Raw genomic sequence first — 22,501 nt, 5'->3', positions numbered from 1 at the left:
TCCAGTGGATGTTGGCAATTTGATCTCTGGTTCCTCTGCCTTTTCTAAAATCAGCTTGAACATCAGGAAGTTCACGGTTCACATATTGCTGAAGCCTGCCTTGGAGAATTTTGAGCATTACTTTACTAGCATGTGAGATGAGTGCAATTGTGTGGTATTTTTGAGTTGGAAATATTAAAGATAAAGATTAAATATAAATTTCCTGATAAGCATTTTAAGTAGGTTTTGAATGGCTGTTAGACACAAGCCAACCTTACGCTTAAGGTAAGGGTGATATTAAAAAATAAGAAATTCAAAAACCATAAATGTAACACATACCTACAGAGTTAATTTCCCCTGGCACTCCAAACAAATTGTATCAGGAAATGCTCTCTACATACACCATGAAATGTCTTTATATCCTACTAACTTGCAAAGACTGTGTTAATTCTTAAATTGAGACCATTTCCCCATAAGAATGTGATTTACTGGAGCAGTTACTCTGACATATATTCCCAGCTACTCAAGGTTATTTAATATGAAATATAATGTTGACATATGAAAAATTAGATTCAGAAATTTTTAGTCCAACATAATTTTAGGAAACCACCAGTGTAATTGGAAGATAACTTCTAGACAAAATATCTCAGGTATAAAATCACAGCACATAGAACATGTTATTAATATTTCTTAAAAATAACATATCTCTAGATCTACCAAAAAGACAAGAAAGCTGTTTTGCTCTGAATAGCAGGACTTCCCTAACCCACAATGAAGAATCCCCAGCAGAATTCTGAGATCAGCTGCCATCAGATTTAAAGCAATCCCAAATTCTGCTTTTCCTAACATTTGCCATTTTCATCTACACTCAGAGCAGGTGCAGTTCTCATTCAAGATTTGCACTACAAACTAATCTGGCACTGAGACTAGCTGTTTATAAAGGTACAGCTGTCTGGATCATTGCAAACAAGTTCCAGAAGCTATCAAATTGAAAAAAAAAAAAGGCAGGGGGGTAGGAAAAGTTAGCTATGGGTAGAGAAGAAGGCATCAACTGCAGAGTTTAAAAAAAAAATACAGCTCTCAAACAATAAAAAGACAAGTTTTACTACTCTGGCTATAAGTTAAAGATATGACATTTAAAGGAACAGACACAATAGGAACAGACAAGTAATATCCTATTCCTGGTAGATTCTGCTAAAGCCAACATTATCTATTCAAGAATTTATCAACAGATAAAGGTGTTCAGAGATCTGACTGTTATCATAATTCCTTTTTTATTAAATTAGATGATCAAATTAAAGTACCTCCTCATTAGACTAAAATAATGGAAACAATAAGAAAAATTAACCAACACACTACATTTCTGAAAAGTCAAAAGTAAATTTCAGAACATGTACAAACTAACTTTAAAGCAGCATTACTTCTTTGTTTCTTACACTTTTAACAGATGAATGTCATTTGTGAATCTCTCAGGAAAGGCAATCCCCACTTTCCACTATATTCTGACTTATATCATTTTTATTCCAATAGGAACAAAGCTATAGTGGATGCTATATCCCCAACACAGTATCAAATAAATCAGAAACATTATATTATCATGAAAGCAAAACATAAAGTCATGAAAATCTTTAAATAATATACCATGGAAAATTATACTACAAATCTTAGGAAAACTGGTAAGAAAAAAAGTTATCATGGGGCTAAATAAGAACTATAAATCTGTTCAAGAACTAGGGTATGCAGAGATATGCTGAGGGTCTGTGAAACCCCAGAATAAACATGATAAACATACTTGCCTTATGGGTTTACTGAAAGATTTTCATGCAAAACATTATTTCCAAGTAAAAGGTTCTGGTCATGTTAATGTCCTGTTTGAATCCTATTTCTCAGGTTAGTCAAAAAATGTTAGACAAAGTATTTAATCACTAAAACAGCTTTTAAAGCAAATAAAACTCAGGTTTTTAAAAGGTTTGTCAGTTCCATTGTTTCCATCTAGTCAATATTAAGGAATTCATTAAAAGTCAAAAATAAGTCTATCTGAAGTTCCCAAAAAAATCACTTTCAAAATAAAGACCAATCAGTCTCCCTTCTCCCAGTGAAGAAATGACTCATTGGAAAAGACTCTGATGCTGGGAAAGATTGAAGGCAGGAGGAGAAGGGGATGACAGAGGAGATGCCTGGATGGATCACCAACTCGGTGGACATGAGTTTGAGCAACTTCCGGGAGTTGGCGAAGGACAGGGAAGCCTGGAGTACTGCAGTTCATGGGGTCACAAAGAGTTGGACAAGACTGAGTGACTGAACTGAACGGATTCTCCCTATCAAATAGTCAATGGGCATTCTGAAAAACAGCTAGTGATGCACATTAGGCATAATATATTCATGCGAATGAGGTACAACAATACAGTTAAGTGGATTACGGAATTAACCACAATATGGAGTCTATCCTCTAAAGCTGTTCTTCAAAAATTGGCCGTGGTGATAGACAGGTACACACTGCTATATTCAAAATGGATAACCTGGCTTCCCCGGTGGTCCAGTGCATAAGAATCTGCCTTGCAATGCAAGGGACATGGGTTTGATGCCTGGTCCAAGAAGATCCCACTTGCCTCAGAGCAACTAAGTCTTTGCACTACAACTATGGAGCCCGTGCTCTACAGCCTGGGAGCCACAACTCCTGAGCCCACACTCTATAGAGTCCATGCTCCGCAACAAGAGAAGGCACGGCCAACTAAGAAAGCCCTTGCAAAACAACAAAGCACCACAGCCCAAAAATTAAATAAATCAATCAATCTTAAAAAATAGTTAACTAACAAGAACCTATGGCTTAGCGCAGGGAACCTCTGCTCAATGTTCTGTGAAAGCCTGGATGGGAGGGAATTTGGGGGAGAATGGATATGTGTACATGTATGATTGAGTCCCTTTGCTGTCCACCTGAAACTATCACAACATTGTTAATTGGCTATACACCAATACAAAATTTATAAGTTTAATATAAAAAAAGAAAATTAAAAAAAGAAGATTGACCATGGCTTTGTCCTGTTCAAAATTTTATGATATACAAACTAGAAGACATGTTAAATCAAATTTACTTCAAGTATTAATATGGCTCATGACAGAATCAACATTTTGAAATTTTCTAAATAGTCTGATATAATCTGCCAGACCAAAGGAAAAGTAACAGAGGTAAATATAAAACTCCACAATTATAGAACCCACATGTGAAATCAACAACAATAAATATTCAAATAGAAAAAGCTCCTGTGTACTTCTACAAGATGAAGAAATATTATCCCACAAATAAATTCCTAAGAAAAATCCAGAAAAGACAGTGTGTGTGTGTGTGTGTGTGTGTGTGTATGTGTGTATGTGTCTGTGTTAGTTGCTCAGTGGTGTCCAACTCTGCAACCCCATAGACTGTAGCCAGGGAGGTTGGTTATTTACGAAGTCAATGTGGATTTTTTAAAATGCAATGTAGGCTAGGGGAAAATTTACTATAGTAACTGGAATATTGTATCTCAAAAACCCCATTTAGCATCTCAAAGGATACTACATTAACTGAATCATATTTAGAAGGCTGAGTTCAATTTTAATCTATACATTTTCAAACACACAAAAAAAGAGTAGGACAAGAAAAAGAAAGTAAAAATAAGATATATCTATGCAAACGTTTTCAACTGCAGATCTCTTATCTATTATTATCCATTCTGTTCAAAGGATACTCATTCATAGATTTGACAAAGACAATGAATATTATTCTGGGTCCATCTTCCTTGATCTTCCTCCATATATCATTCCTTATTCTTCTTGAAACACACTTTTCCTTTGATATCCTTGACACACCATTCTTTCGATATGTATCCTATCACTCTGACTGTTACATTCCTATCTTCTCTTCAGGTTCACTTTGACTATTACACATTGGAGCTCCTTAAGGTTTAATCCCAGGCTTTCTCTTACTTCCACTCCTTGTTCTTTCCTTAACTGCTCACATATGAGCCTTCAACTCCCATTAGCACACATACACTGATAACTCATAAATTTACACATCCTTCCCAGATCTCTATGCTGAACTTCATGTATCTAACTGCCCAGTTGTTCTCTCCCACTTGGAAGTCTTAAGACCTCCCACAATTCCACATATGCCCAAAACTATCTCTCAGTTTTCCACATACTTCACTGTTTTATACTTGCTCTTATTTCCATGAATGGCACTGCCATCCTTCCAGTTACACAAGTCAAAAGCTAAAATGCATCCTTACCACCTCTTTACCCCATCACACCCAACTCTAACCGTATCATCCAATCCACTCTCAAGTTCTCTCAATTACTAAACAGATTTCAACTCTTTCTCCTTGTCTGTCTTAAATTCCCAGTTATTGCCTATACCACTCAAAGGGCTTCCTAAATGGTTTTTGCACATCTATCCAAACAACACAGAGCACAGAACAATGACGATTTTATGAAACGTAGGTCTGATCAACGTTCACTGTCTTCTGTCCATCCCTTGACAACAAATTTTCAATTGCCCTCCACTGTTCTCAAGATAAAGTACTGAATTGAACTGAACATAGAACCAGAACCTCAAAACATCACAAAGTGCTAAATGAATAGTCAGTAACACTGATACTGAGGTATATTCAATTGCACTGCTCTGACTAGGAAGAATTTTAATATCAATAATAAAGTTAAATACTCTTCAAAACGGCATCCTTTTTAATTCTTTTCAGTCACATTAACCATGTCAAGAGACGAGGCTAGTGACTACTGCATTAAAAAGCAAATAGAATACTTCAATCAGCACAAAAAGACAGCACTGGGCTAGAAGATATTTTGATTCTATTGTAAAACACTCTGCTAAGATCTAGATAGAATATTTTTATACAGCAAAATTTATCTGTCTAGTAGTATCACAATGACTACCAAATTAGATTTTCTTTAAAGCTCACAGTTTTACATAGAGTTTATTTACTTTTTGTGTTGTATATTCTACAAGTTTTGGCAAATGTATGATGCTTACATGTGTACCCATCATTATACTATCATAACAGAGGAGTCCACTGCCTAAAAATCCCCTGTGCCCCATCCCTTTGTTCTTCCTCCCCAAACCCTGGTAACCACTTATCTTTTGACCGTCTCCAGAGTTTTGCCTTTTCCAGAATGTCACTTAGTTGGAATCATACAGTGCACACACTTTTCTGATTGACTTCTTTCACTTAGCACTAATCATTTAAGGTCCTTAAGTTTTTTCGTGGATTGCAGGCTCATTTTCTTTAATCACTGAATGCTATTCCATCATATGGCTATACCACAGCTTATTCATCTATTTCCCTACTGAAGGATATCTAGTTTGCTTTTGACAACTGTCTTTATTTCTTATTTCATTAAATTCTGTTTTTTACACAAATTATCTCATCCATAAAAATATGCAAGCAAGTCCTATTGAGAGAAATGCTGAAAGAATATCACTAAATTGCACATTTTTCACTTTTGTCTTTTCCAAATTTTCTACAATAATAAACATATATTACCTAATCAGATGAAGTTTTATTTTTAGATAATACAAACCAAATTCTGGTTTAACCATTGTTTTTTAACTTTTTGTCCATTAAGGGTACAAAGAATCACTAACAATAAATAAAATAGGTTTTCACAAATTGCCAAATGAACACAAGAAATTATATAAACCAAAAAAAACCCTTATTATGTTGACAAATCAGCTGATAACTAATGGTACAAGGACCAAGGAATAAACTTTTTTCCTCTACCAAATCTTATTTTTCAAATGAAAGACCTTTTCTTTTCTAATCAAGTACAGTGTAACCACATAGGAATCAGACTAACACAGCATTTTGTAAAAAATCTGACCACTGAAAAACTATTTCAGAACCTTTAACAACATTATAATTATCAGCTCAAATGGCAATAAATGTTTAACAATTTAATCATTTGAGTTAATAAGTAAATCTATTATCCTAATATCTAACTGGAGAGGTATAGAGATGCAGAAAGTGTGGAAAATATATTATATTCTAAGTATTAACAGAAGAGCCATGATGGCACTTTGAACTAAGCTAGTTAGAGAAAGGAACAGCAGCTTGCAAACAGAAATTAAAAATTTGCTTGAGCATTTAAATGACTAGACTTACAAAACGGAGCAAGTGAATAAAGTATTACTCTCCAAGTAAGTTTATTTAATTGTATATTAAAAGCAATTTAACATTTTCACAGAAAGCAATACCTGTAACTCCTCAAATATACATTTAATGTTGGTATGAGACTTATTATGTTTCATGGTAATACACAGGGAATAATATTCAGCCTCTTTCCTTACTGGCAGAGACAAGGAAAATCACATCATTTATTAGAGGAACTTTCTATCTGGAGGATTTGTAAGACACTAAACTCTCTACAGAGAAATTGAGTCCCCAGGAATATTATAGAACACATCACTTTTCCTGGGTGTTAGTTAATATATAAAATGCATAAGCAATAAAGTTATGAGAACAAAGTACCCATACAAACAAGACACAGGGTTAAAAGTACCAAAATACAGCTTCCTTGGTGGCTCAGCGGTAAAGAATCTACCTGCCGACACAGGAGACACAGATTCGATCCCTGGTCCAGGAAGATCCCACGTGCCTAGAAGCAACTAAGCTCATGTACCGCAGCTACTGAGCTTGTGGTCTAGCACCCACATGCCACAATTCCTGAAGCCACAGAGCCCTAAAGCCTGTGCTCTGCAACAAGAGAACTCACCAAAACGAGAAACCCGTGCACTGCAACGAAGAGCTAACCCCGCTGCCAGCGGCTAGAGAAAAGCCCCCGCAGCAACAGACACAGCACAGCCAAAAGCAGAGACTTACATTCTTTTAAAATAACAAAATAAAGCTAAATAAAATGTTCCTGGAGAAGGAAATGGCAACTCACTCCGGTATTCTTGACTGAGAAAGAAATCCCATGAACAGAGGAGCCTGGTGGGTTACAGTTCATGGGGTCGCAAAGAGTCAGACACAACCTAGTGACTTAGCCACTGAACAACAATAAAAATAATAAAGTAAGTAACAATGTTTTGTTAAAATTATCAAAATACTTGTAAAGGCTACAAGTATTAGTTATTCTTATTAAAACAACAAAACCATCATGATTAATTTTACATTGTCTTGAGCAAACTTAAGATTTCCATTTCAACCCTAAGTAGAAAGAACAGCTGAAAAAGTGTTTATTGGTCATTGATTCTGTCAGTACAACTGACTTTCTATATACTGAATTTAGTCTACTCTTTTCAAATTGTAGAATGCTTATAAATTAAAAAAACCCTTAAACAGTTTGTCACAATAAATAATAATGATGATCTTAAAGGATAACCACAGTCATTTCTCTTTTTAAAAAAATACAATATGTTTTACATTTAAATTTCTTCTTAAAATTATTTTGATTAAAAAAATCTCCCTTTTATACTTAACACAGGAAGGAAGCTGCCTTCTGATAACAAGTATTAGCAATTAAGATGAAAAAGAAGGTATGGCACAAAATTCACACTTGAATGCACCTTCTCTGGCAAGACAGAAAAAGGGAAAAACCTAAAAGACATCTCAAACTTAAAAAAAGAAAAATATCTCTCTGGACCATAAATCGAGTAAAAAAAAGTAAAAGACTGAGTAGGGTAAAAGTGACAAGTTGAGCTCCAGTTTTGGACAGCAAGGCCAGGAGCCTGGCTCCTGTGAGATAATCTAGATGAAAAATGCTGCAAACAATGTGGGAAGCAGAGCCGGCGACTTAGGTGAAGCCAGAGCATGGGCACAGGAGCTCCCCTGTTCATGAGAAGGGCCTGAAAAGAACTACTATCAAGATGAGATCTGGGGCCACACCTACTACAGCAATCTAAGATGGGGAGGAAGGGGAATGTGGAGGGAAGATCCTACAAATCAACATCAGCATAAGAATTAAAATTTTAAAACATATGAACAAACCTTAAACTAAAAATGACAGTCAACAAAATCAACACAGCAACTTAAGTTTACTCAGAAGTAGGTAATACAGAACAATGTGATAAAGACTTTCAGTTCAGTTCAGTCGCTCAGTCGTGTCCGACTCTTTGCGACCCCATGAAACGCAGCACGCCAGGCCTCCCTGTCCATCACCAACTCCTGGAGTTTACTCAGACTCGCATCCATCGAGTCAGTGATGCCATCCAGCCATCTCATCCTCTGTCGTCCCCTTCTCCTCCTGCCCCCAATCCCTCCCAGCATCAGAGTCTTTTCCAATGAGTCAACTCTTCGCATGAGGTGGCCAAAGTACTGGAGTTTCAGCTTTAGCATCATTCCTTCCAAAGAAATCCCAGGGCTGATCTCCTTCAGAATGGACTGGTTGGATCTCCTTGCAGTCCAAGGGACCCTCAAGAGTCTTCTCCAACACCACAGTTCAAACGCATCAATTCTTCGGCGCTCAGCCTTCTTCACAGTCCAACTCTCACATCCATACATGACTATTGGAAAACCCATAGCCTTGACTAGACGGACCTTTGTTGGCAAAGTAATGTCTCTGCTTTTAAATATGCTATCTAGGATGGTCATAACTTTCCTTCCGAGGAGTACACAGAATACACAGAAGAACTGTACAAAAAAGATCTTCACGACCAAGATAATCACGATGGTGTGATCACTCACCTAGAGCCAGACATCCTGGAATCTGAAGTCAAGTGGGCCTTAGAAAGCATCACTACAAACAAAGCTAGTGGAGGTGATGGAATTCCAGTTGAGCTATTTCATATCCTCAAGGATGATGCTGTGAAAGTGCTGCACTCAATATGCCAGCAAATTTGGAAAACTCAGCAGTGGCCACAGGACTGGAAAAGGTCAGTTTTCATTCCAATCTCAAAGAAAGGCAATGCCAAAGAATGCTCAAACTACCACACAATTGCACTCATCTCACATGCTAGTATAGTAATGCTCAAAATTCTCCAAGCCAGGCTTCAGCAATATGTGAACCGTGAACTCCCTCATGTTCAAGCTGATTTTAGAAAGGGCAGAGGAACCAGAGATCAAATTGCCAACATCTGCTGGATCATGGAAAAAGCAAGAGAGTTCCAGAAAAACATCTATTTCTGCTTTATTGACTATGCCAAAGCCTTTGACTGTGTGGATCACAATAAACTGTGGAAAATTCTGAAAGAGATGGGAATATCAGACCACCTGACCTGCCTCTTGAGAAACCTATATGCAGCTCAGGAGCAACAGTTAGAACTGGACATGAAACAACAGACTGGTTCCAAATAGGAAAAGGAGTGTGTCAAGGCTGTATATTGTCACTGTGCTTATTTAACTTCTATGCAGAGCACATCATGAGAAACGCTGGGCTGGAAGAAGCACAAGCTGGAATCAAGATTGCCAGGAGAAATATCAATCACCTCAGAAATGCAGATGACACCACCCTCATGGCAGAAAGTGAAGAGTAACTAAAAAGCCTCTTGATGAAAGTGAAAATGGAGAGTGAAAAAGTTGGCTTAAAGCTCAACATTCAGAAAACAAAGATCATGATATCTGGTCCCATCAGTTCATGGGAAATAGATGGGGAAACAGTGCAAACAGTGTCAGACTTTATTTTGAGGAGCTTCAAAATCATTGCAGATGGTGACTGCAGTCATGAAATTAGAAAAGACTTTCAAGTAAGCACTAAATTTCTAGGAGACAATAAAGCAGTTGTTTTCTATTAAAAGGATTTACAAAACAGAACAAAAGAAGGTATATTGAAACATTCTATCCTTTTTGCTCAATTTTTCTGTAAACAATGCTGCTATTTAAAGTTTATTAATTTAAAAAATGATGATAACTGATTCAAGGAAAAATAAATTTTAAAGCTCTATCAATCAAGGTGATTCTCCTACTGCTGATAAATATTTGTAGTTAAAGGACCATACACTTGTGGTTTAAATAAAAACTACCTAGTAAAATGCCTTACATATTAAAAAAAAAAAAAAAAGATGCTTAACAAATCTTTGTGAAGAAAATGAGTAATGAAAAGAGGGAATTAATGGTCAATATGATGTCATTTTCAAACCGCACTAGTTACCAGGTCATAAAATATACGTATCTTTTAATATTCTCATTGGGATCTATTTTATTTTGCAGATACAATAAATGTCCTTGATGTCATTTTATATTTTTAGAGTATTTCAAATGCTATCATGATTATTATCAATAGCATTTAAAAACAAGTAGTTATAAACAGGTTAAAAATTTCAAAGAAGAAACCCATTTCCACTGTGAAACAATTATATCTGTTATAACTGGATGTAACTAGAAGGACATCAGCCTTGTCTCAAAACCCTTTGTATCTAAAGATGGGAAACCACCAGATGTCTTATTATTTAAAATGGATACCCGCTATATGAATAAAAGCCAAAACTTACGTGAGAAAAAATAAAGACCAGCAAAATTAAAACTTGATTATTTGAAAGCAAACACTCTTGTATCAAAAATAAGAAGTTACAGACAAAAAGACTAGGGCAACATAACTAAAAGTTGGTGTAAAAAAAATTTTTTTAATAAGAAGACATTTATGAATAACTTTAGAGCAAAAAGCTTGAATATGTGGTAATGAAATGGCTAATTTCATAGAAAAATATAACTGTCAAAGGATTTAAGAAGAAATAGAAAATCTGAATAAACGAACCGGAAAATATGAATTGCTAACTACAAAAGACACTAGGTGAGATAAGTTTATTAGCATACTAGTGTCAAACTTTCATGAAATAATTGCTTTAAAAAACCTTTTAAAAAATAAAGGAACCTCCATAAGTTTACTTTATGAAGTCAGAATAACCTTAGGCATTAGTATTAAAATGGGCTTCCCTAGGGGCTCAGCACCTGCAACGTTGGAGGCCTGGAGTTGATCCCTGGGTCAGGACGATCCCCTGGAGAAGGGAATGGCAACCCACTTCAGTATCCTTGCCTGGAGAATTCCATGGACAGAGGAGCCTGGCAGGCTATAGTCCATGGGGTCACAAGGAGTCAGACATGACTGAGCAACTAACACATTAGTACTAAAACAGGGTAATTTACAAAGTATCTGCTCAGGGTGGCATTCTAAGCATAGCAGGAGGACCGGAATATCATGTGACTATCCAATAAAGCCCCATGGCAAAGAGGAGGCATTCTGATTTTCATAAATTAAACTAAGGCAAATCCATGTATTTCCATTTTTAGTTACAAAATTTTAAAACATAAGAGTTGTACCTACACCTCTACTGTATGTAATAAACAGCATACACCAGACACTATAGAAAATGTGGTATCCAGAGAAAAATGATACTCAATTTAGGGAATGTCTTTCTTGGAGACAATAAGCAACTTTAGTTAGATTTATACATGAAATGAAAAAGATGTGCATACTGAAAACAAAGAATAATATAGTATGATAAAAGAAAATGCTAACTAATTCTGAAAAGCTTTGAACTAACAGTCCATGTGGAACTCAGTATCAGAATAATTATATAAAGCAGAGCATGATATTTATAACACTGTAAATTATTCTTAGTTTGATTTGTGGCATAAAAAATTATTAAATATTCATACATTCCAAAATAAAGTATTAAACAACAAAAGAAAATGACCGTGAAAATTAGGACAGTAGTTCTTTAACACTTATTTTTCTCTCAAGAAAAATGTGCTATGCAAATTGTTGCTGCAATGCAGAGAATTAGATAAATTACATTTTCAGAAAAACTTACTCATTATTTACAGGTACTTAATCTAACACAACGACTTAACAAAGCTAAAACCAAGGTCACTTACAACTTAATTAAAACTACTTGGAATGTAAATCTATTTATCCCTCACATACTATAATTAATTAGATGTATAAGTTAAGGTTAAAGTTAAGTATCATTGTATATTTAAAAGTTTACTTTACAATTGCATGCACATGGCAAATTTATAGTATACTAGATTATTAAAAAGAAATTATGCTGATTTTTAAATGCCTTAGTGAAAACAAATTTATAGCTATCATATGCATGTATAAGTGGATGCATATTATGCATATATATATATATAAAGCTGAACAAATATTAAATTTTAAATATTTAAATAAATGCTTACAGCAATTTATAAATCTAATAGCCATACTTATTTATGCCTATAAACTGACAACTAAAACATTATTCAGAATGGTTTTTTATTCATCTCAAATACTTGTAAAACACAGAAATTTATTCTTTATTCTCATATATCTCTTTCCTGTATCAATACATTACAGATATTTCTCAATATATATTTAGAAAATCCATATGCTCTTCCAAATCAGTCATAACAACATTCATTATATCAAACATAATTTTCTTGCCCATTCTCCTTTTAAATATATGTGTGAAAGTTCCAAGAGGAAGAGACTTAAGAAAGCAAGATACTGGGAGGGGGATGACTGAACATTACATTACCTTTTTGTCTCCCAAAACCAAAGAGCACTTGACACACAGTAGAGAACAAGTGAATGAGGGAATGAACAGTACCAAACAGAGAAGAATAACACTAAATGCATGAAATTTGGCAAAATGCCTTACTTTTTGAACAATCATTCCAACTAGGGGCAAAATAGTCTGAAATCTGCTATTGCCATAAATTGGAAGCAAGTGAGTATTTTTAAGTTCTCATTGTGAGGTTAACATATTAATATCTTTCCCTCCATGTCTACAACAAGATGACACAAGGCCTTGAGGACTTTTGGGGATGAAAGGTATCTTAAAAGTCATGTAATTCAACCCTCCACAAATTTCAACAAACTAATCATTGAGCATACATGTCTACCTTTCCAATAAAAGATCTCATTATTTGCCAAAAGGGCCCCTTACATTTAAAGGATTCAGAAAATGTTTGCCTGAGCTGAGATCTGTCTTCATGTACCCTCCACCGAGAGTGCTAGTTAAAATTTGGGGCCATCCTTCTTCCACATACAGATCTTCAAATATTATGCCCATCCTGCTATCCCACCACGGATTTCTCTCGAAAAGAATAACCAGTTAGAGGTTTCTCAAGTGTTCATCACAAAACATTAATCCTACTTCCTTCACTGACCTCATCACTCTCTTTTCTATGCCTTTTGTAGGACTGTAACTCCCTTAAAAAAAAGTATGGTGGCCAGGTGTGCGGCCTAAAGAGCACAAAAAAGAGCTGAACTGTCATTACCCATGTATAAGATTGTATTTTTTAAATATTAAAATTGTATTGTCAGCTAGCTACATAAGACTGCTTATAAAAATAATACATATGGAATACTTAGCATCTGCTAGGCACTATTTTAAGTGCTTCAAGTGCTTTACATCGTATCTTCACAGCAACCTATATGGTAAGCCTATCACTTTCTCCACATAACAATTACGAAAGCTGCATCTTGGAGAAGTGACTTGGCCAAAGTCAGTTATCAGCAGGAGAGCTAGGATTCATACATGTGTCTGCCCTAAAGCCCACTCTCTCTCTCTCTCTTTTTTTTTCCATTCTCTCTTAAACACTTGAATTCACAGGTCCCACGGCTAACTCACACTAAATTTAGTTTATTCAAATGCTGCTGCTGACCTAGACCTTCCTATCTAAAATTAACAGTGTTCCTTGTTACAAGTATATGAACTTATATTTATCTGTTTTGTCATATTCAGCCTACTGTTCTAACAATTTGAACCATAAAGAAGATAAAAGCAACATTCAATGAAGATAAAACATATATATATATAGCTAGTGCTTTCCCAATACAGACTGTAAAACTTAAAAGACCTGTTACAGCAGGTAAAACACTTCAACTGTCTTGACCTTTCCTAATTTTTACATTCAGATAAAGTAGAACATGAATTTTCCTCATAAAAATTTTATCCCTTATAAAGTAAAAGTAGGAATGAATAATCTGAAGTGGCAGACAATGTGGAAGTAACAAGAACCTTGGGAGAAAATGGCTATATCACTTCAGAGCACGTAACATGAATATATTCATATATGTACCTATAAATTAAATACAAAGATACATCTGACCCAAATAACATTCTGACTAAACCCAGTGAAACTAAAAAGAAAAAAGTTCATAAAAGAGAGGTTCAATCACATCCTGAGGACTACCTTTCTAAGCAGAACACCAAAAAAAAGATTCCTAAATGAAAAGATGAATAGACTTGCCTATTTATATACCCAAAACATCTACAAAAAAAACCAAAACTGCATTCTCATTATAAATTATCCTATTAATTAAGAAAAAGTAACTTAACTTCATCAAATGAAAAATTCGCAATTCTCATAAGAAAGCAGTAAGTGGCCTATAAATATATGAGGAAAAAAATCTTTACCTGAGTAGTAATAAAAATGTAATTAAAACAGTAAGATATCATTTTCTCCCTAATAAACTGGGCTGGCCAAGAATGTAAGTTCAAGGATACTCTTATACACTACAGGCTGAAATGTACACTGGTAGATTCTTCCAGGAAAGAATTCTGTCAGTACTTCTGGATGCAAAATTTTAAGTACTAGGAATATATTAAAGGGGAAAATGTGTGTGAGCAAATATTTAGCATAAGAGTTTTATCATAGAGAAAGGCCAGATTTAACTTAAATCTTCAGTAGCAGAATAAACTAGGATATGATGAAAAATGTATACTGTGCAGCCACTAAAAAGTATTATACATTAACCAAATCACCATGATATATACATGAAACTAATATCACACTGTAAGTCAAGTATACTTCAATTTAAAAAATGTATACAATAGATAATGTATTGCAGATTTTATTGTCATAAAAATGTTTTACTGTCTCACACAGAAGTGTTAAGTAACAAAAAAGCAATTCATAGACCATATGATTCACTTTTAAATTATTCATATTTTTAAAATATATATGCCAAAATAGTTGCTATGACCATGACCAGATATAGTGAGAATGCAGATGATTTTGTTTCTACATGTTATATATAAGTGTGCTGTAAATTTTCTACAATGATACATTTTTTTTAATTTGAAAAATAAAGTTGTGTAAAGAACAGTCGACGTTAAAAAAATGAAATGACACTAAAGGCTAGAATTTCCAGTACAGTCTTGAAAATAAATAATAAGGGGAAAAAACTGGATTCTATAAAACACTATGGCTAGGCAGTAACCATAAACTTAAAAAAAAAAAAAAAAACTAGAGGGACATGAGAGAAAGTATGGTAGCAAATCACAATAAAAACTAACATAATTATACATATATGTCTTTAAAACATAGTATTGTAGTAGCTATAAAAAAGTTAAATCTCTAAGAATATCTTGGCACATAAAAATGAGAGAAATAACAAGGAGACTTTCTTTACTAAGTTTGAAGCAAGGAAATAAAACCAAGACATATGTTCCTCCATGAGGAAGATAAGAGAAGTCCATTCTCACTTCTCCTACAGGAAACATTAGCTTAAGTCAGGAAAGCAGAATAGATACCATAAAGACTGAATGCTGCTGCTGCTGCTGCTAAGTCGCTTCAGTCGTGTCCGACTCAGTGCAACCCCACAGACGGCAGCCCACCAGGCTCCCCCGTCCCTGGGAGTCTCCAGGCAATACTGGAGTGGGTTGCCATTTCCTTCTCTAGTGCATGAAAGTAAAAAGTGAAAGTGAAGCCGCTCAGTCGTCTCCGCCTCTTAGCTGTGGACTGCAACCCACCAGGCTCCTCTGTCCATGGATTTTCCAGGCAAGAGTACTGGAGTGGGGTGCCATTGCCTTCTCCGAGACTGAATGCTACCTATAGGGAAATACTGAGCTTTATCTTATGAAGAAAGTAGTAAGGAATCACTTAACTTCTTCAAATAAATAACTTCAGGTGTTCAGACCTTGATGAATCATATCCCAAGGTTCAAAAACTACTTACAGATTTGAGGCCAGAGTCTTTGCTATCTATGAGGAATAATAAAGGAAAACAAGTGCCAGGTGAAGGCAAAATTCCCCAATTTAAAAAATAAATGATATAAAAAAATGGATTGTGAAAATTACTTAATATAAATACACGGAAATGTAACAGAACAAAGAACAGATTTCACAAGTAAAATCATGGCAAAATAGTCTTCTTTTTCCTATGAGATTGTTAGGTTAGTTGTTCTTAGATTAGAAAAGCAACTGAAAGTTTGATACCTTTGAAGATGATATGATGAAAGCATTCTACACATCAATAGTGTTAGATCTATAGAGGACTGAACAGCTGTATCCAAATTGTGTTCATAATGGATTAATGCTAACAGAGGAAAACTGGGAGAGTTTACACTTAAAGAAAAATGTAACTGCCATCACATGCCTGAAACACAATCATATAAAAGAGGAGACGTCTATAACTTTTCTTCCCCATGTATAGATATAAGACTAAAGGGCAGATGTAATAGGAGCAGTTTGTCAGCTTAATAAACAAATAAGTTAGACGAGGGCTACTCAAGAAAGGGGTAAAATGCCTTTTGAAAAAAAAAGAAACTCATCAGAATAAGTAGATCTTATTATATGGGCATCACTTGGATAGAATGCTAGACACACCCATAATATACTTTGGGGCAGGGTGGGGGGAATGCTATGATTTTAAATATTCTCTAAGTATAACTTTACCCAATGGCAGCTCTCTACTCAGACTTGGGGCAGGGGCATGGCTCTTCTGATTATTTGGTGAAATGACTATAGAAAAAGCAATACATAATTGGTCCTCACAGTTGAAGATATATTATTTTAATTTCAACCTCATTAATGTTGGCATCCTTATATAATATGAAGACTTTTCATAAGCATTGATGTTAGTCATTCAGCTCGATAATATTTTAAATTTCCTACTCTGGGTACCAAAATCATCACTATAGCCTCCTTGCCAAGCTGTAGTATATATATACTAACTCAGTAACTTTCAATGTGTGGTCTAGAATCTCTGAGACCCTTTCAGGAGATCCATGAACCAAAATTATTTTTGTAATAACAGTCAAATGTTATTTGCCTCCTTCATCCTCATTCTCCCATGAGTATAAAGTGAGTGGAGTTTTCAGAGGCTACATGTGTGATACACGAACAGACTGCATGCAGAAGCACATATGGGAATCTAGTTGTCTTACATTAAGCTACACATTGAGAAGACTTGAAAAAATGCCATACAATCCCATTCTTCATATTTTATATTCTATTTTGGAAAAGTTATTTTTCATAAAAATGTTACTTATATTAATGTAACAGATTTAGTGTTATTAGCATTAATATAATAGATGTAGCTATTTACACTAATGCAATAGTATTATTTTAAATGATTTTTTATTTAACAAATACACTATTTAATAACATATTAAAAACTTTGTTTCAATTTTTAACATAATATTCCATTCAGTTCAGTCCCTCAGTCATGTCTGACCCTAGTAGAACATTATGATAATCAACATAAAGAAAACTCTATGAGATCCTCCATAATGTTAAAGAATGTAAAGTTTGGGAGCCACTTTATTAAGCCATGCTAATTATTCTATATTAAAATTTCAAAGGATGCTGGAATCATTTATAATGCAAATGAGTATTTATAAAAATAGTCTTTCTCAAAAGACATTCTAACCAAATAAGTACTAATTTTTAAGATCAGGTACGTATCTGGAACAGAACTGGGTTCAGAAATGAACTTTCATGGGTTAAATAATACCATCTGCATAGAGTCGATAATGCTAATGGTGAATGTAAAATTAGAAAAGCTATAAAGAATGAACCTCAGCTGCACAACTGCAAACTATGATAATATCAATATAACTCAAAATTCACTTTTCCTAAGAACTTGTTACACATAACTCATCAATATTTACATCAATATTAATAACTCTGCAAATATCATTTAATCCTGAAATAATACCAAGATATATATACTCCATTTCCAATATTCTCAAGTAATTTTCTATTAATTTCTTTTCTATTTTACCAAAGATTTTAAAATCAGAACTCACTACAAAAACTGAATTCACGACTTTTAGAATAGTGAGACTTATAAAAGCAAAAGAGGGAAAAAAAAAGCAGTAAAAATAATAATTCTCTTAATTAAGAACTACCCTCTGCTGCTGCTGCTAAGTCACTTCAGTCATGTCCGACTCTGTGCGACCCCACAGACGGCAGCCCACCAGGCTCCCCCGTCCCTGGGATTCTCCAGGCAAGAACACTGGAGTGGGTTGCCATTTCCTTCTCCAATGCATGAAAGTGAAAAGTGAAAGTGAAGTTGCTCAGTCGTATCCAGAGACTCCCCTCTTAGCGACCCCATGGACTGCAGCCCACCAGGCTCCTCCGTCCATGGGATTTTCCAGGCAAAAGTACTAGAGTGGGGTGCCATTGCCTTCTAAGCATCATTTAACTACTTGAGACATCTATATTTAACAAGGCATAGATAAAATTTATTTACTGATCTGTAAGGTATCCACTCTAATAAAACTTTGCATATGTGGAAATATATAATCCTTATTAACGTGGAAGGCAAGAATCTAACATTCGAGAACCTACAGTTTGTGAAACATTATGGTAGGTAGGTACTTCGTATGTAGTATCTCATAAATCCTTACAGCAACATTGTGAAACAAAGGTTCACAAGAGTTTAGTAACCTGACCACAGTCAACAACAGGAAAGTGCACAGAGACAGAATTTCCTTCAGAGCCTTGTAAGTAAGTGTCCTTCTCTTCAAAGAATCCAGTGACATACGAGAGAGGAACAGCAGGCCTGTGCTGGTGATTAAAACAAAAGGCCCAGAATACCCACCAGTCTTGCTTTGTGACTTTAGGAAACAAACTGGGATGCTGGTTTTGGGGTTTTTTTTATTTGTTTGTTATCTTTATACATAGTATACCATCCTTACTTTGCAGAACTATGAAGAAACTGGTTATATCAAGTGAGACAGTTTGGTCTAACTCTCTATATAACAGGCATTCAAAACATGGGAGTTTTGCTGTTATTAAAACTACTACTTTCTTGGGGAAAAGTTTCTGTTGAAAGTTCATTTTGACTATGTGATCCTATTAGGACTAAACCTATTGCTACAATTCTGGTTACAGAAAAGCAGCAGCCAAGAATATGTCTGTACCAATCAAGGATGAGTCCTGATTAAGAAAATAATCTGAAATGTTTATATCTTATCTTCTTCTGGGTAGTTAAAATGTACTAACTTTAATAAGTATTTTTAGAAGTAAGTCTCAAGAGTATAAAGACTAAAGAGTCTAGCCCAATCAAATTCTTAGCCTTAATCATAGTAACTATGGCGTTAACAAAGAAATTACAGGGAGTCAGAGTTTAAACTTAAACATGCAAAGTAGGAAAGGAAAAGGAGATTGTACTCAGAAACCTAAGTTGGCTGTTTTATTAGTTCAACATTCACAGAAACACAGAATTACTTTAAATGCAATTCCCCAAAGAAATTTTAAAACTCATCTTTAACAAGTTCTCAACATTTCATCCTTTCTCTTATTTCAGCCAATTCCATATTTGGAATTCTGTATAAGGAACAGATATTGTTTCTGAAGAAACTGTAAATCAGAGTAAATGCCAAAGAGTCCTAACCATACTTAAACTGCTTGATGTTTCAAAGCATCAAAACTAAGGAAATGTACAGAACTATTTCTTGGCAAAGAAAGCACACAATGGAGTCAGGGATGTCTGAGTTTAAACCCTGGATTCACTATTTATCCTGCAACCTTGGACAAATTTCCCAGCACCTCTATAAAACATGTATCTCCAGTGAGCAATAATCCATGAGGCCACCAAAACATTTCCTTCAAGTACCAGCAAAACAGGGGTACCAAAAAGTGAGAAGAAGTTTTTTTTTTTTAAGAATTTGATGTTTGAAAAAGACATCAATTCAGCCATAATGGTAAAAATAAGATAAAATTTTATTAGACTTTCTTATATTTGCTGTAGCATGCTTTTAATTTTTAAAAAAAGTCTATGGGAAGGGAGAAGAAATGCCTCAGCATTTAACATTTTCAGAGCTTAAGGTCTCTAACAGCTTTTAATCCAGTACACGAAATATTCACCCCTTACATGTTAAACTGTCCATAAAATCCTGGTTGAAAATCAATAAACAAGATCAAGCAGGGTGTGTCTACAGCTTTTAGAGTAGCTTACAATATACCTGAACAAAGTGTATAAGGCTTTACCTCATTTGGCCCTTGCCTCCCTGCTCATCCTTGTCTCTGACCACACCCACTTTGCATATCTTGCATCTTCACTGTAGAGACTGGAGCCCTCAAAGCACACCTTGCTTTTTCTCACACTTAAAATATGTTCCTTACCTTTCTGGTCCACCTGAAGTCAAAGCTAGTTGTATTTTAAGGTTTGGCTAATGCTTACCCTCCTCTATGAACACTTTTCCTACCATTCTAACTCCCCTAAGAAATTTATGACTGGCTTTTCTATGCCCCCTTTTCTTTGTATATAGTATCATCATACCTAGGTATCTGGGTGCACTTACTTATTGGCATGCCTCCTCTGACTAAACAACAAATTCCCTAAGAGCAAGGTTGCTGTCTTATTCATCCTTATGTTCAGTATGTAGCACTGTACCTAGTGCTACAACACATGAATGGATGAGAGCATGGATTCACTCTGACCCTGCAGTTAGGTACATTATGAAAACAATCTTGAGAACAAGAAAATGTTCTTCCAACAACCAGTTTCAGTTATATACTTAAGAATTGTGGTGAAAAGCTAAGAAATGCAAACATCACTCTAGATACTCTAAAATAAAAAGAATAGTTTTATGGCTCACTCAGACAAAATTTACATTAGTTTGATGTTTGTAAGTTTCAGTTTACAATAATCACAGCAAAACTGCTATGTATTCAATTATAACAAGCAGATAGTAAAATTTTCTTTATATCACAATTTTTAAAACAATGTTACTTTTCAGAATGTCAGAGAGAACCACTTATGAATGTGGACCATATCTGATAAATAAACTAAGTGTAAAACATTAAAGGTAAACAAGACTGATCAAAGAATTAATAGCATGTTAACTTACTTTGAAACTACAGTTAATGAGTATATCTAACTACCCCAGGTTTAGTCCTCCAATACCTATTTCTCCTATTCCCTAAATTTTTCTCCCCCTTCTGGAAAAAAAAAAAAAAAAATACTACCGAGATTTTTTTCTACATTTCTGATACTCTGTGTGATTTTAAAATTCTTAATTTCAATAACAACAACAACAAAAATAATTGCAGCTACCATGCAGTATTTACAAATGCTACTTATCAGTTCCGTCTAGTCAAGGCTATGGTTTTTCCAGTAGTCATGTATGGATGTGAGAGTTGGACTGTGAAGAAAGCTGAGTGCCAAGGAATTGATGCTTTTGAACTGTGGTGTTGGAGAAGACTCTTGAGAGTCCCTTGGACTGCAAGGAGATCCAACCAGTCCATTCTGAAGGAGATCAGCCCTGGAATTTCTTTGGAAGGAATGATGCTAAAGCTGAAACTCCAGTACTTTGGCCACCTCATGTGAAGAGTTGACTCATTGGAAAAGACTTTGATGCTGGGAGGGATTGGGGGCAGGAGGAGAAGGGGACGACAGAGGATGAGATGGCTGGATGGCATTACTGACACGACGGACATGAATCTGAGTGAACTCCGGGAGTTGGTGATGGACAGGGAGGCCTGGCGTGCTGCGATTCATGGGGTTGCAAAGAGTTGGACATGACTGAGCAACTGAACTGAACTGAACTTATCATTTTACATATGGTATCCCATTTAAGGCTTATACCAACTCCATAATCAATGTATTCTTTTTACCCTGAGACAGTCCAACCAGAAAACAGGCTCCAGGAGTCAACTACCTAAAGTCTCACTACCAGTAAGTGGGAAAGGAAGGACTTCTGATTTCAAAGCCTCTGCCCTTTCTATTATTACAACAATATGCCATCTCTCTTCATCCTCATCAAATATATTACTCATTCAGGATTAAAACTGGGTTGACATTTTTGACATTTATATCAGAAAATGAATATAATGCCATGATTGAAAGCAATCGAAACCCTTCAAGATAAACTTTTCATGTGACAGTAAGAGTAATTCACCATCTTTTGAGTAACATCACCAAATGGTGGCATAGAAAGGAATTAAAATAATGTTTCCTTTGTGTGATATAAAAAAACTTACAAATATACAATTCTTTATTGAACAAGTAATATAAAATATTTATATTATTTATTATTATTTCCAGATCAGTTTGTTTTTGCAAGTTTATTCTTTCAATCACAGAAACTAACCAAAAATAGTTTGTAAATCAGTAAGTCATTCAACAGATAAAATTTCTGTTTTGAAACCTATTTTCATCAGATATTACTAGATTAACCATGTAATTTATCATTCAAACCTATATACTTTTTGAAGAAGGGACACTTCTAATTATTACAATGTAACAACAGGTTTAACCAGAATTGTCCCAGTAACCAGGACATGTGGACACCCTCACTATTCCCCTATTCATTATACTCACAGTTCCTCCTACAACACAGTGGAGAAATATGCAGGCCTACCATGTAAAACCATCTG

General features: G+C 35.0%; 1 protein-coding gene across 1 annotated transcript in view; it reads right to left on the bottom strand.

Moving 5' to 3' along the window:
• Nucleotides 1-22,501, bottom strand: part of ASCC3 (activating signal cointegrator 1 complex subunit 3) — a 339,817-nt gene that overhangs the window by 274,775 nt on the left and 42,541 nt on the right. The gene's annotated exons all lie outside the window — the stretch shown is intronic.

Source organism: Oryx dammah, unplaced genomic scaffold (assembly GCF_014754425.2).
Source record: "Oryx dammah isolate SB20612 unplaced genomic scaffold, SCBI_Odam_1.1 HiC_scaffold_4, whole genome shotgun sequence".
NCBI classification, from domain to species: domain Eukaryota; kingdom Metazoa; phylum Chordata; class Mammalia; order Artiodactyla; family Bovidae; genus Oryx; species Oryx dammah.
This window is presented reverse-complemented; position numbering and strand designations above follow the sequence as displayed.